This window comes from Nicotiana tabacum, chromosome 22 (assembly GCF_000715075.1).
Source record: "Nicotiana tabacum cultivar K326 chromosome 22, ASM71507v2, whole genome shotgun sequence".
NCBI classification, from domain to species: domain Eukaryota; kingdom Viridiplantae; phylum Streptophyta; class Magnoliopsida; order Solanales; family Solanaceae; genus Nicotiana; species Nicotiana tabacum.
Window position 1 is genome coordinate 63294551 of NC_134101.1, and position 12041 is coordinate 63306591.

The 12041-nt window shown below is 33.3% G+C and overlaps 1 pseudogene; it reads left to right on the top strand.

The window, feature by feature from the left end:
* The first annotated feature begins 2116 nt into the window (after positions 1–2116).
* LOC107762018 (uncharacterized) lies at positions 2117–9702 on the top strand (annotated as a pseudogene).
* The last annotated feature ends 2339 nt before the right edge of the window (positions 9703–12041 follow it).

Genomic DNA, 12041 nt, shown 5'->3' on the forward strand with positions numbered 1-12041 from the left:
TAAATATTTCTGAAGATTGATTACGTGAATTTGTGCGAGTCTAGCAGCTGTGTTTAATAGGTTAATTCTCCGTGGGATTCGACTCCTGACTTATTAACCGAAATATATTTGCAACGACCGCTAAGTCCTTTTTACAAGGCATAATTGGGCGTGATCACCTACTATGGGCACACCAAGGCTTCCTATCATAATAAATTAGGAAGTATTCTACTAAACAATAGTAAGTGCACTCCTTATTCAATTTTAAAATTCACATATTAAATTTTATTTAACTCACCATGTTAAGATTCAGATACTAATAAATTAAATTAAATTAATTGATTATCTTATCTTATTACATGAGTGGATATAAAATTCACCGGCCAGGTTTACACATAAAAACTTATAAGCTTTCATAACTGTGTATCATCAACCTCTAAACCGAGAATGGATCCCATCAACTAATTATTACTTCACTAGTGTCCATTATAATAATTCAATTTACTGGATATATTGACCCACGAACGAATCTTGCTTTTTAATAAATCAAAATAATAATAATATACACAACTAATAAAAAATATATCAAGATTAAGGGTATAAGAACATTTAATGGCTAGATAATCTATTTTATTAAGTTAGTATAAAATACTTATCTCTACTTGGTCTGTCAAATACATACGAAATATACTATCACAAAAAGTCAGAATTAAACTATTCTCGTAATCAAGATAAATTAGATTTAATCTTGTGTTGTAATCGTTTATGATGAGTTGTCCAATTCTATCATTAGATTGTGGAATGAAACTTTATACTTATTAACCAATGATTTAATCTTTCGTGTATAAGCTAAACTCTATATACTAAAGTATCTACTATATAAGCAAAGAACACTGACTAGAATATGATCTATTTAAAAACTTTATTAAAATTGAATAAATAATTATTTTATTATAAATACTCTATCCACATCAAACTCATGATTAATAATATATATCCCAACACATTGAATTAAAAATAAGATGTATAAGCAATCTTTAAATTGCGACGTGAGTTGCTATGGAGTAAATCTTTTTTATCGAAAATAATTTTTAATTTGCGACACTTTGTAGGATTGTTGTCATTGTTAGATTAGAAAGTCGGTGACTTCACACTCATGATTATACGACTTTTAATTGGGTTTGTCAAATGCTGAAAATGAAATTACTACAATAACATACTTAGAATCCAAGTTAAAAGTTTATGAGAAATTTTTAATTCATCCATGTTAAGCACTTAATTTGTCCATAATTTGTTTTCTCATTTTTATACTTTTTTTAAAAAAATTCAAATCTTAGGATCAATTGACTATAAAGTTATCATTCCGGTTGTCCTAGGAAAGTAGAGAAGCAAATTTTTGGGGCCACTATGTGGGGGCATTATCAAATTATACACATGTTGGTGTTACAGAGTACATATCAAAATAGGACCCACATTAATAATTAAAATAACGTTATGTTTGAATTCGAAATTTAAAGCTATATTCACTTTATTAAAGTTTTGATCTAATCAAAAGATAAAAGAGGCAAAATTCAAATTCAACAATGGAAAGAGAGGATCTAACTTAAATTGAAGCTTGAAAGGATTTTTTTGTTGATTGCTATTGCTTTTTAATTATATTTCCTCGCAATTCTTGCATTATTTGGAACCGTTTATTATATTGTTTGAATTTTAAGTATCTATATAAAATCTTTTATAACAACATAAATGCAACTATTGTTATTTACCAAAAATAATACAACTACTTATCATAAGGTGTGTATAATCACTATAATAAATACATAACTAAAGCCTTTATAATACATACTTTTGTCCTAATCACTCAATAATTATTAGTATTAATTATAATACATACTTTTATCCTAATTTATGATTTAACGATGATAAGTATGATTAAATTGAAACACCTAGTAATTTTTTCCCCATCCACGCAAAGGGCTCCTCAAAATGAATTTTTATCATTTTAAAACATTAGTTATGAATGTAACTGGACTTTGATTAGTAAATGATCTTCAATAATTAAATCATTATTATTATCTTCTTTAACCAAAATTATATTCATTTGGCAAGGGACATTATGGTAAGAAAGTACTGATACAAATTTTCTTTCCAACGGATGACATAATTTTTCAGATTTATCAATATTTGACATTTCGTCTCACAACATACCAAACATTGAAATTTGATACCCCGATCTCTCATCTCTTCTCTCTGTGAAACCATCGGGGATTACCTGTACGTCTCTCAAACCCTAGCTTTTCTTCATCTGCTCTTATTTTCATGCTGCGTTTTGCAATGGAACACTGTTAATTTTGCAGCTATTTGTTATTGTAAAGTACTGATCTTAGAAACTGTAATTGATATTTAGGGTCTTATATTTCTAATTTAATCTCTTGTTTAGTTCGTGTTTTTTCCAAATTCTGGGCTTTTATTTGAGTCATGAATTTTCACATTGAATCCAAGCAGCATTCATGATGTTCTGCTCGCAATTTTAACCATTTTATTTATTGGTTAATTGGAGGGTCTAGGGTTTTTCTTTAGATAGCATTTTTGAGTTTCTTTTTACCTTAATTTTTTTGCTGGAGTTTATGGTCCAGATCAGTAATCCAAGTAAGATTTGTTTACCCATTTACTAGGAAGTTCAAAAAAAAAAAAAAAAAAAACCTCATAACCTGAAGTTACAGCATTTAAGAGACACCAACTTACAGTTTTTAACTGAAATTGAAGTTTAAGAGCTGTTAAATTGGTCTCTCTTAGAGGTTTTCAGTAAATTCCCTGACTTACTGCAATTCTAAAGTTGAATAGTAAAAAAGTTTGATAGTAAGATTTGTGGAACAGTTCATCATACCATGAGGATAAAAGATTTTGTGTATTTATGCAGGGATGGGTATGGGTATCGTGAACTTGTTGCTCCCAAAGTAATATGATTTACCTTTTCAGGCATGCCAAGTTTGTTCTTTTGAAATTGGATGATGCTATATGCGTTGCTGAGGTTGCTCAAGGAATTGGTTTCTGCCTAATGCACGACCCTTGAGTTGAGCAACTTTTATCACAATGGGAACCTCTCACCGCAGGTTTGTAGACAAAGGAACGTGTTTTTTGTAATAAATCTCTCCAGGTTTTAGTTGTCCGTAACTCCTGGTTTTATTTCTATCAGTTAGCTTACGAAATACCCTCTTTGCTCTTTAAGGTTCACTGGGGTTTTCAAAAGATCAAACGACAGTGCCAGGCTTATTATAACAACGGTCATGGGAATGGTATTTGGATATTTCATTGGCATTTCGTTTCCTTCTGTTTCTCTAACAAAGGTATATTAGCCCAATTTTGGTTGGTCTTTGTGATGGAAAGTAATATGCCTTTTTTCATTCAGTATAATCTTGGGGGTTCATTGCAGATTACTTTACCTTCGAGCATTATATCATCTCTTGATGTAGCCTTCAATGATGATCATCAGAGATATAGTGGGCGTAGTTTTCCTGAAAATCTTGGTTCAGGCAATATTCCTTTAACACCTAAGGTATTTATATCACTACAAGTCCTATAAATTCTGTCTTCCTACCTGCAGCTTCACTTTTTTGATTCACTTGTATGCTTATGAAAGATTGTTTGCTGAACAAGCTTTTTAAATAATTTTACTAACTAATGATGTCAGTTTGGCCAGCAAAAAAATCTTTCCTTATGGAGGGATTCATCTACATTTTTGTTGAGTTAAGCAGTTGCCAAATAAAATATTTAGTGAAACAAACAAACTTAGAACACCAATAAAAAAATGGCTCATTTTCTATTTACTTTAAGTATATTATTAGCATTAGGTAGAGTAAGTGTCTACTTAAAACCTTTTCTTTTTCACCTTGTCCATTTCATGCTGTTTTTTTTCTGATACATTTTTAAATGGAACACGCACATGCTAAATTTTCTGCATGCTCAGAGAAACATTAGGTATTTCATTTTTTTTATCAGTAATTGGTTGATGGTCAAGCTGAAAAATGCTTACTGCGTGCAACTATATGTGACACAAATTGCTTTTCGTGAATCAATTTGGCAAACTTTGGACTGAAAATGAGCTAGTGAATTCAATAAGTAGAAAAAAATCGGAGGATAAGAAATTGTGTCGAAATTACTAACCAGAAAAAGAAACTATGCAAAGGTACAGTTTGGATGCTACCTCTTGGATCGTCAAATTTTACCAAAATATTTAAGAAAAGTTTGTCATTTATTTATTTTGACGGTCAAAGTGAATTTTTTGTCACGTTAATTGTAGCTAAAGAATAATATCATAGAATTTCGTGTGCGCTACTGAACAGTGGCACATTGTTACAATTGTATGCACTGCTCATATTTTGAAGTTGCCAAATCTGTTATATTTATTGATTTTCAGTTGCCAAATCTGTTATATTTATTGTTTTGTTACAAGCTTTTCTAATTTGGTGGTTCTTGCAACTTGCAGTATAAAAAATTGCAGATATAATTGCATGATTACATGATCTTTTGCATTTAGTAAGGGTCTAAGATATATGTTGCACCCAGAGCATCATGAAGTTCGTATTCAATTACTGATGGCATTGATTTTGTTCATTAGATATATGTTCCGACAAATCCTCGTGGTGCAGAGTCTTTACCACCAGGGATTGTGGTCTCAGAATCAGATTTCTATCTGCGAAGGTTGTGGGGTGAGCCAAGTGAGGTATGGTGCAAAGAATATCTTGTGGTTATTGTATTATTCTGAGTTATCCAAAAAAACGAATGTCTGGTCAGTGTAGAGTTTATGATACAGACAATTATTCTGCCTTTCCTGAGCTGCTATTTATCATATGGTTACATGTCCACTTCATCTGCTTCCAGCTCAGTATTATTTACGGGACAATGAGCTGTTTTATTTCTGATATATTTTAATGAGATATGTGAATGATTGTATAATACATCATTATAGCTTGTATCCTTCTCTGCAAAACCATTAATTGATAGGACAGCAATGTGACCAAAAAGAAATTCTCGCATTGCTTAAGATGTTTACCTTTGTACTTTGGAGATCTGTTCCTTCTTACAACAACAACAACAATCCCAGTATAATCTCACAAGCGAGTTCTGGGGAAGGTAGTGCGTATACAGACCTTATTCCTACCTTGTGAAGGTAGAGAGGCTGTTTCCGATAGACCCTCGGCTCAAGTAACAGTGACAAAGAATCAACCAACCATAACAACAACAAGAAAAAGAAACGAAAAAAAACAAAGACTCACGTGTACTAACAAATATCTAGAGATAAGAAATACAAGAATAGTACTAATACTATCGGCAAGACTATCGGCAAGACTGTTCCTTCTTTACGTGTAGTCTTATAAATGTGGTGGAATTTTCAGGATCTGAGGAAGAAGCCAAAGTATTTGGTGACATTTACAGTTGGTTTGGATCAAAAGAACAACATTGATGCAGTAGTTAAAAAGGTAATAAAAAGAAACCGATTCATTGAATGTGACAGTATGGAGCACGATCATTATTTCTTAGTGTTTTTTTATGTACACTGAATTTCATACTATATATGTTGGTTAGTTTTCAGAGGATTTTCAAATTTTGCTTTTTCATTACGATGGCCGAACGAGTGAATGGGATCAATTTGAGTGGTCCAAGCGTGCAGTTCACATCAGTATTAGGAAGTAGACAAAATGGTAAGACTTTCTAGTTTATGAACAATCATTGGGATTCGAAATCCCATAATTTGATGCAAGAGTCAAAAATAACTTGCCCGAGACCTTTTACCAATTCAGGCAGCCCTGTAGCATGTATATCATCCTTTTCTTGAATTGTGATGATAAGATGAGGGGAAGGGTGTTAAATGGAATTATAGACTATTTTCTTTTTGTAGTTTCATAATATTTTGCTGGTCTTTCTATCTCCTTTAACAGGTGGTATGCAAAGAGGTTTTTGCATCCTGATGTTGTAGCTGCCTATGATTATATATTTATCTGGGACGAAGATCTAGGAGTTGAACACTTCAATGCAGAGAAGTAGGTGTTTTGCTCTGGTTTTACAGTATCTTCTCATTCTTAAGAGAAGTTTTTCTTGTCACTTTGTATTTGCAACTAATCCAGGCCACCTGAATATGACGACAGGTATATTCAGCTAGTTAAGAAACATGGTCTAGAGATCTCTCAGCCAGGTCTTGAACCTAACAATGGCCTAACATGGCAAATGACAAAGAGGAGGGGTGATAAAGAAGTTCACAAGTAAGTCCATTTTGTAGTTGTCTCGTCCCCCTCTCCCGCATCCCAAATAGTTCGGATGGAATCTCTATATAAATTAGCTTATATTCATTCACATTCAAAATTCTGTGCGACTGAAACAGAAATACGGAGGAGAAACCAGGCTGGTGCAGTGATCCACGATTGCCTCCTTGTGCAGCGTACTCTCTCTCTCTCTCTCACGCACACACACACTCACACACACATTTTAGAAATGTGCGCACTAGATGCAATCTGTACTTGATACCACCACATATATGTACATATTAATGGATACAACATGATAAGCTTGGTTCTCGCATCATTTTAATTCATTAAACTGTGCAGAATCCTACATTTGGAACTAATCAAAATTTTAAAGATATATACTCTAAAAAAATTGGACTTTGATTCAAAACTTCTAATTATTATTAGTAAACTCAAGCATGCATGTGATCTGTGTTTGGATTGAGCATAGTTGATTGATTAATACATGTTAGTCGGAGTCCGAAGAGTCTTTATTGTATAAGATTTATCATGTTACGTCTAAAGTGATTGTACTTGGGAGAATCTATGCTTTCAAACATTCAACTTTCTCCATCATCTGAGTAACTATGCCATAATGACTGAGCATTTTGTTACCCGCTTGTTTAATTATTTCTTCAAAGAGGAATATGTAATGCACCTTAAATTAGAGTGAACCAATATAATTTGCTTAAGAATATCACTATGACTTATTTAGTGTTTTAATAAAATTCTATGATATATTGCTTACATTTGAATGCTAGTTGGGGCTTCATCCATCAAGACCAGGCCTAACAAAGTTGATTAACTTATCTGGCCGTCTGTTGGTTGATTCCGCTTATATGGTAAGGCTCAGCATAGGGATTTTATGATTGAGCCCTACCAATTTGGGTGTGGTGTTCTGAGACACTGGAAGAATCCGAGGGTCTATGTTATATCATGTATGCCTATATTATTGGGCATCACTATTCACTGCAGAAATTGGGATTGAGGCGGGGTTGATTGATAATTTCACGACAGTAGAAATCTTTCTTTAAACTTTCAGAAGCAAGCCTCCTGCTCCAAATCTTTACCTTTCTCTTTTCATTATCTCATTCTCCTTGCCGCTCAAGCAACGAAACAACAATTTGGTAGACAAAGAAAGATGAGAGAAGTATCTACGCGTTATGAGCAGAACTACATGCTTCTAGTTGTTTTCTCGTTTAGCTAGCAAGATGGTAAATTGATGCCTTCTGTACATGCTTTCTTCTAATATCTTATGATTGAGCAACTGAACTCTGGTAAATTACTCCCTCAGGCATGAAAGCTTATAGTCAACTAAGTGCTGTTTTTGGGTTTTTATGCATAGCACTTTCCGGAAATTGATTTCACAGAAGGCCTGTCCACAATTGCACCATTTGATACTTTTAGGCTTTTAGCTGGCCTGCAACTTACTTTTTCCTGATTTGTTTTTTCAGTTTTGTGGAATTGCAGCATCTGATACTTTTAGCTGGCCTGTAACTTACCTTTTCCTGATTTGTTTTTTCAGGTTTGTGGAAATAATGGCTCCTGTATTTTCTCGGGAAGCATGGCGATGTGTTTGGCATATGATTCAGGTAGTTCTTACAATTGGGATCACATGCATAACTGGCAATACTCATATCGATTCATTACAATCCTTTCAAGAGTGCACTTACACTGGTCATGAGTGCATTAATATATACATGTGCTATTATAGTGACAGCTGTGCTTCCATTTGATGTTTTCTTATAGAATGATTTGGTGCATGGATGGGGATTGGATTTCGCTCTCAGAAGATGTGTAGAGGTCAGTAGTTCCCATTTTTATATCTGTTATAAAATTGAAAGAGGACTTGCCTCATGGTAATGATGGCTTCCCTTTAGACTTTGATATCATTTTGGACCTTGAAACCCACCATCTTTCAGGATTCTAGAGTTTTTGCTAATTTGAAATATGGTGGACGATTTAGCAAAATCTTGTTATCTTTTAATTTTTTCTGCAGCCTGCACATGAAAAAATTGGTGTAGTGGATTCACAATGGATTGTGCATCAAGTTATTCCTTCCCTTGGGAGTCAGGTTTGTAAAAGTCCATATACAGAAACTAAATAGCTGAAATTTCTACTAGTTTGTTAAATTAAGTTCTCATTATTAGCTACTGCTCTCATTTAAATAGATAATCAACTTCTTTTTCTTACCCAACAATGGGAACTCAAATCCATGATGCCTCTCTGAAAGGGAGATTTACTGACTGACTGCCATAACCTGCATTCTGACCAATTTAGTACTGTGTATAATTGGTTGAACTCCAGTATTCCTCTCTTTTATTATAGTAGTACAATTCATGTGAGTTTTGTTTTGGCAAGTGCCCTAGTATTTTAGTTCTATAGTGTCTTGCAGAAGGGATAAGAAACAGATAAAGATGTTAATTTTTGTCCTACGGTATCCTATATTGGTTTAAGAATACTATCTTGTTCTCCAGTTTCCAACCTAAAACTCTTTGCAACTATGTTTTTGGCTGTTAAAGGTTTGATAGATCTAAGTTTCTACCACTTTGGCTTGAAGGGTCCTCTGAAGGCTGATTCATAGGATGACTCAATTTAGTGCTCCTTTTTGTCTCTCTGGAGTTCTGGGTAGGAATAGAAGAGAAATTATTGGCTTACCAAGAGACAAGAGTGGCAACTTGCAATGTAATTTAAGTCTTAGGGCTAAAGCTGGTGTTTGCTTCTCCATATGTGGATATATATCCTTAAGGCTGAAGCTGTTTTCTGCTATTTTGTTTGTAAACTTATTGCACTGATCTGTTTATGCTCTTGCGGGAGAGGGGAGGGAGGAGACGGCTCATTGCTCCCATGCAATTTTGTATTGACCTGTTATCATTCTTTAAGTATTTTCTTCACACCATTCTTGTTATATGAAATATGCAGGGTAGCTCGGAGAATGGTAAAGCTCCTTGGGAAGGGGTAAGCAAATCCGTGATTCACCTCAAATCTAGTTTGATGAATACCATTTCCCGTTGTTGCGATTAAGTCAGATCTTAATTACTTCTTTTGAATCTCCTCGATTTTTCTTTTCATAGGTAAGAGAGAGGTGTAGAAGCGAGTGGGCTATGTTTCAGGATCGGTTAGCCAATGCAGATAAGGCGTATTATGCACAGCATGGAAAACCCCGAGTATAACACCGCCTACAGCTGTTTTGTACATTGCTTCTTTTACCTTTTTCACTGTTTTAGGTATGCCTACAGCTGTTTTGTACATTGCTTCTTTTACCTTTTTCACTGTTTTAGGTATGCCTAATTCTTTTTGCCAGTATTTGTTTTATAAATATTTGCTTTAACTATAGAGCAGCCATATTTCTGTAGTTAGTGGACAGTAAACAGTAAGATATTGGAAGGATATTGGAAGGTCTCTTGTGCATATAGATGATACATGAGATTATTATAGTCCATGAACTTTGTGCACTTCTTCCTTTTCTCTTGGGTTCTCATTTTTTGAGTGCCAGCGACCACCACTGAATACGTAATTCTGGTTTCATCACCTTTGCCAGAAAAAAGGGAAATGTTTACAGAATCCAGCAAATCCAAAAAACAATGAAGATTTCGAACTGGAGTGAGAAGAATGTATAATATAGCTCCCCCCCCCCCCCAAAACCCCACCCACCCACACACAATTCCATCTTATCCCTCCCATCTTACATTAACCTAGTTAGTGTGGGGGGGGGGGGGATCAATGTACAATATAGCTTTATTTTGTGCTAAATGCTAATTAAGCGATTACATTGATAAGAAGACGAAGGACCAAATCTGTTGAGAGAAGAGCCACGGCAATTATATGAAGATGTCAAATATGATCGTAAGAAGTAATTGGTGACCTCTAACAAATATGGGGATGGGAAAGATATGACATAACAGTGAAGTGCTGATTATTATATACAATATAGACATGGGCAACTCCAACGGCGGGCTTGTTGGGATTTATTTTTACTACTAGTTAGTCTACTTGTACAAGTTTTAAGTTAAAAATTATTAAAACTTCTTACCATATAATATTATTATCATCATCATCATTTTCACTTGTTAAAAGATTTATTTAATTTTGTTTACCAAACAAATCGCTTTATTTAAAGGAAATGTAGTCACGTTAGCTGCTCTTATATAGGTAGGCGTACTCTCTTTTAATAGTTTGTTTCGTATCTTAAATTTTCGCGTAAAGTTATGGTGGGGTTTATTTATGCCGGAAACCAAATTATATGACTAATGCAAAGTTGAACAGTTAATGTAGAGTTTTCCGTAAAATTTTGATGTGGCGCCCAGTTTTGCGCCACCGATTGGATCTGTACTCACTTTTATTTAAAAAAAAGAAAAGGAATGATACCCAATTTTTTAGTAACTTCAAATGCATGTATTTTTCTCTTCTTCTTCACTGTTGCTTTATTCTTCTTCGTGTTTAGGGTTTCTTTTTCTTCTTAGTTGCAAAATTGGTTTGTTAAATTTGTTGTTGTTTTAACAATTTGATGATTGAGATTTGTTCTTTATGATATTTGAAAGTTATGTTTCAAATTTGAGTAGATTTGGGTATTGAATCGTGTGTTGGATTGTTGAAATTCGAATAACAAGCTTATGTTTCAAAACTTAAGATTTTAAATATGAAATTGTATTGAAATATTGAACTATTTAAGATTTCAGATGTTGAGTCTGAAGTTGTACTGAAAAATTGAACTATTTAAGATTCGAATTTCTGAAGTTGCATTGAGATCCGAGCAGGTATTCTTTCCAAAGTTTTGTACAATGCAGATATAAATTCAATGGTGTCCAAAAATGGGTATATATGCAAATGCCCGAGTTTTCCGCCAAATTATATTTTCTGTACAAGAGTTGAGACGAGCTAATAATATTTCAATAATCACGTTTCTACCACTGAATATGGATAATTATACAAGTACAAACAACAGATTGTAGAAGGCCGGCCATTATAAAAGGGATTTTAACCTTCCTATAAACTTTATTACCCCTCCTACTTAAGTTTCAATTTAATTATACGGTCATATATAATTTATCAATTATAAACAAATAAGTTTTAATGAGTATCCCTTTATATTAGGAAGTACAATTATAAACAAATAAGTTTTAATGAGTATCTCTTTATATTAGGAATTGAATAAGGAATATCAGTTATTTCCTTATCCCTTTATACTTGCCCACTTTCTCTCTCCGTCTCTCTACTCCTCTATTTTCCCCCCCAATTTTTCTTCATTTGATGTTCACTATTTTTTTATGCTTTCTTGTTGTATAGAGTTTTAATGGAATTTATCAATGGATTTCAATCGTTTTAACTTAGCAATTTCCTTTCATATTGCACAATTGGTGTTTAAATTGAAATTGTCAATCAATAAATTTTGAAGGTGTTTGACTCTCCACCATTGACACCCATTAAAAAGCTTTGAAGCTTTGAAATCGAATTTGGGTTTTCAAAAACCATTATTTGTTTGGATTGGGTGTTGTTGCAAACAATTGGGAATATTGTTTGGAGTTTATATCTCAATTTTAAGGGTGTTTGGTGAAGATTAGACTTGATTTTGGTTGAATTTCAGATTGAAACTCGAAGAGGAAGAAGAACACATGACATACAATATATTTACGAAATTGTAGTAAAGTTGTATTATAATTGTATGTAAATTGTATTATATTGTTGTTATATATTTTTTTATTTGAATGTTATATGAAAGTTGAAAAATAGTTGTATAATGTATGAATCGTTGTATAAAATTAATATTTAAGTTATCAATAC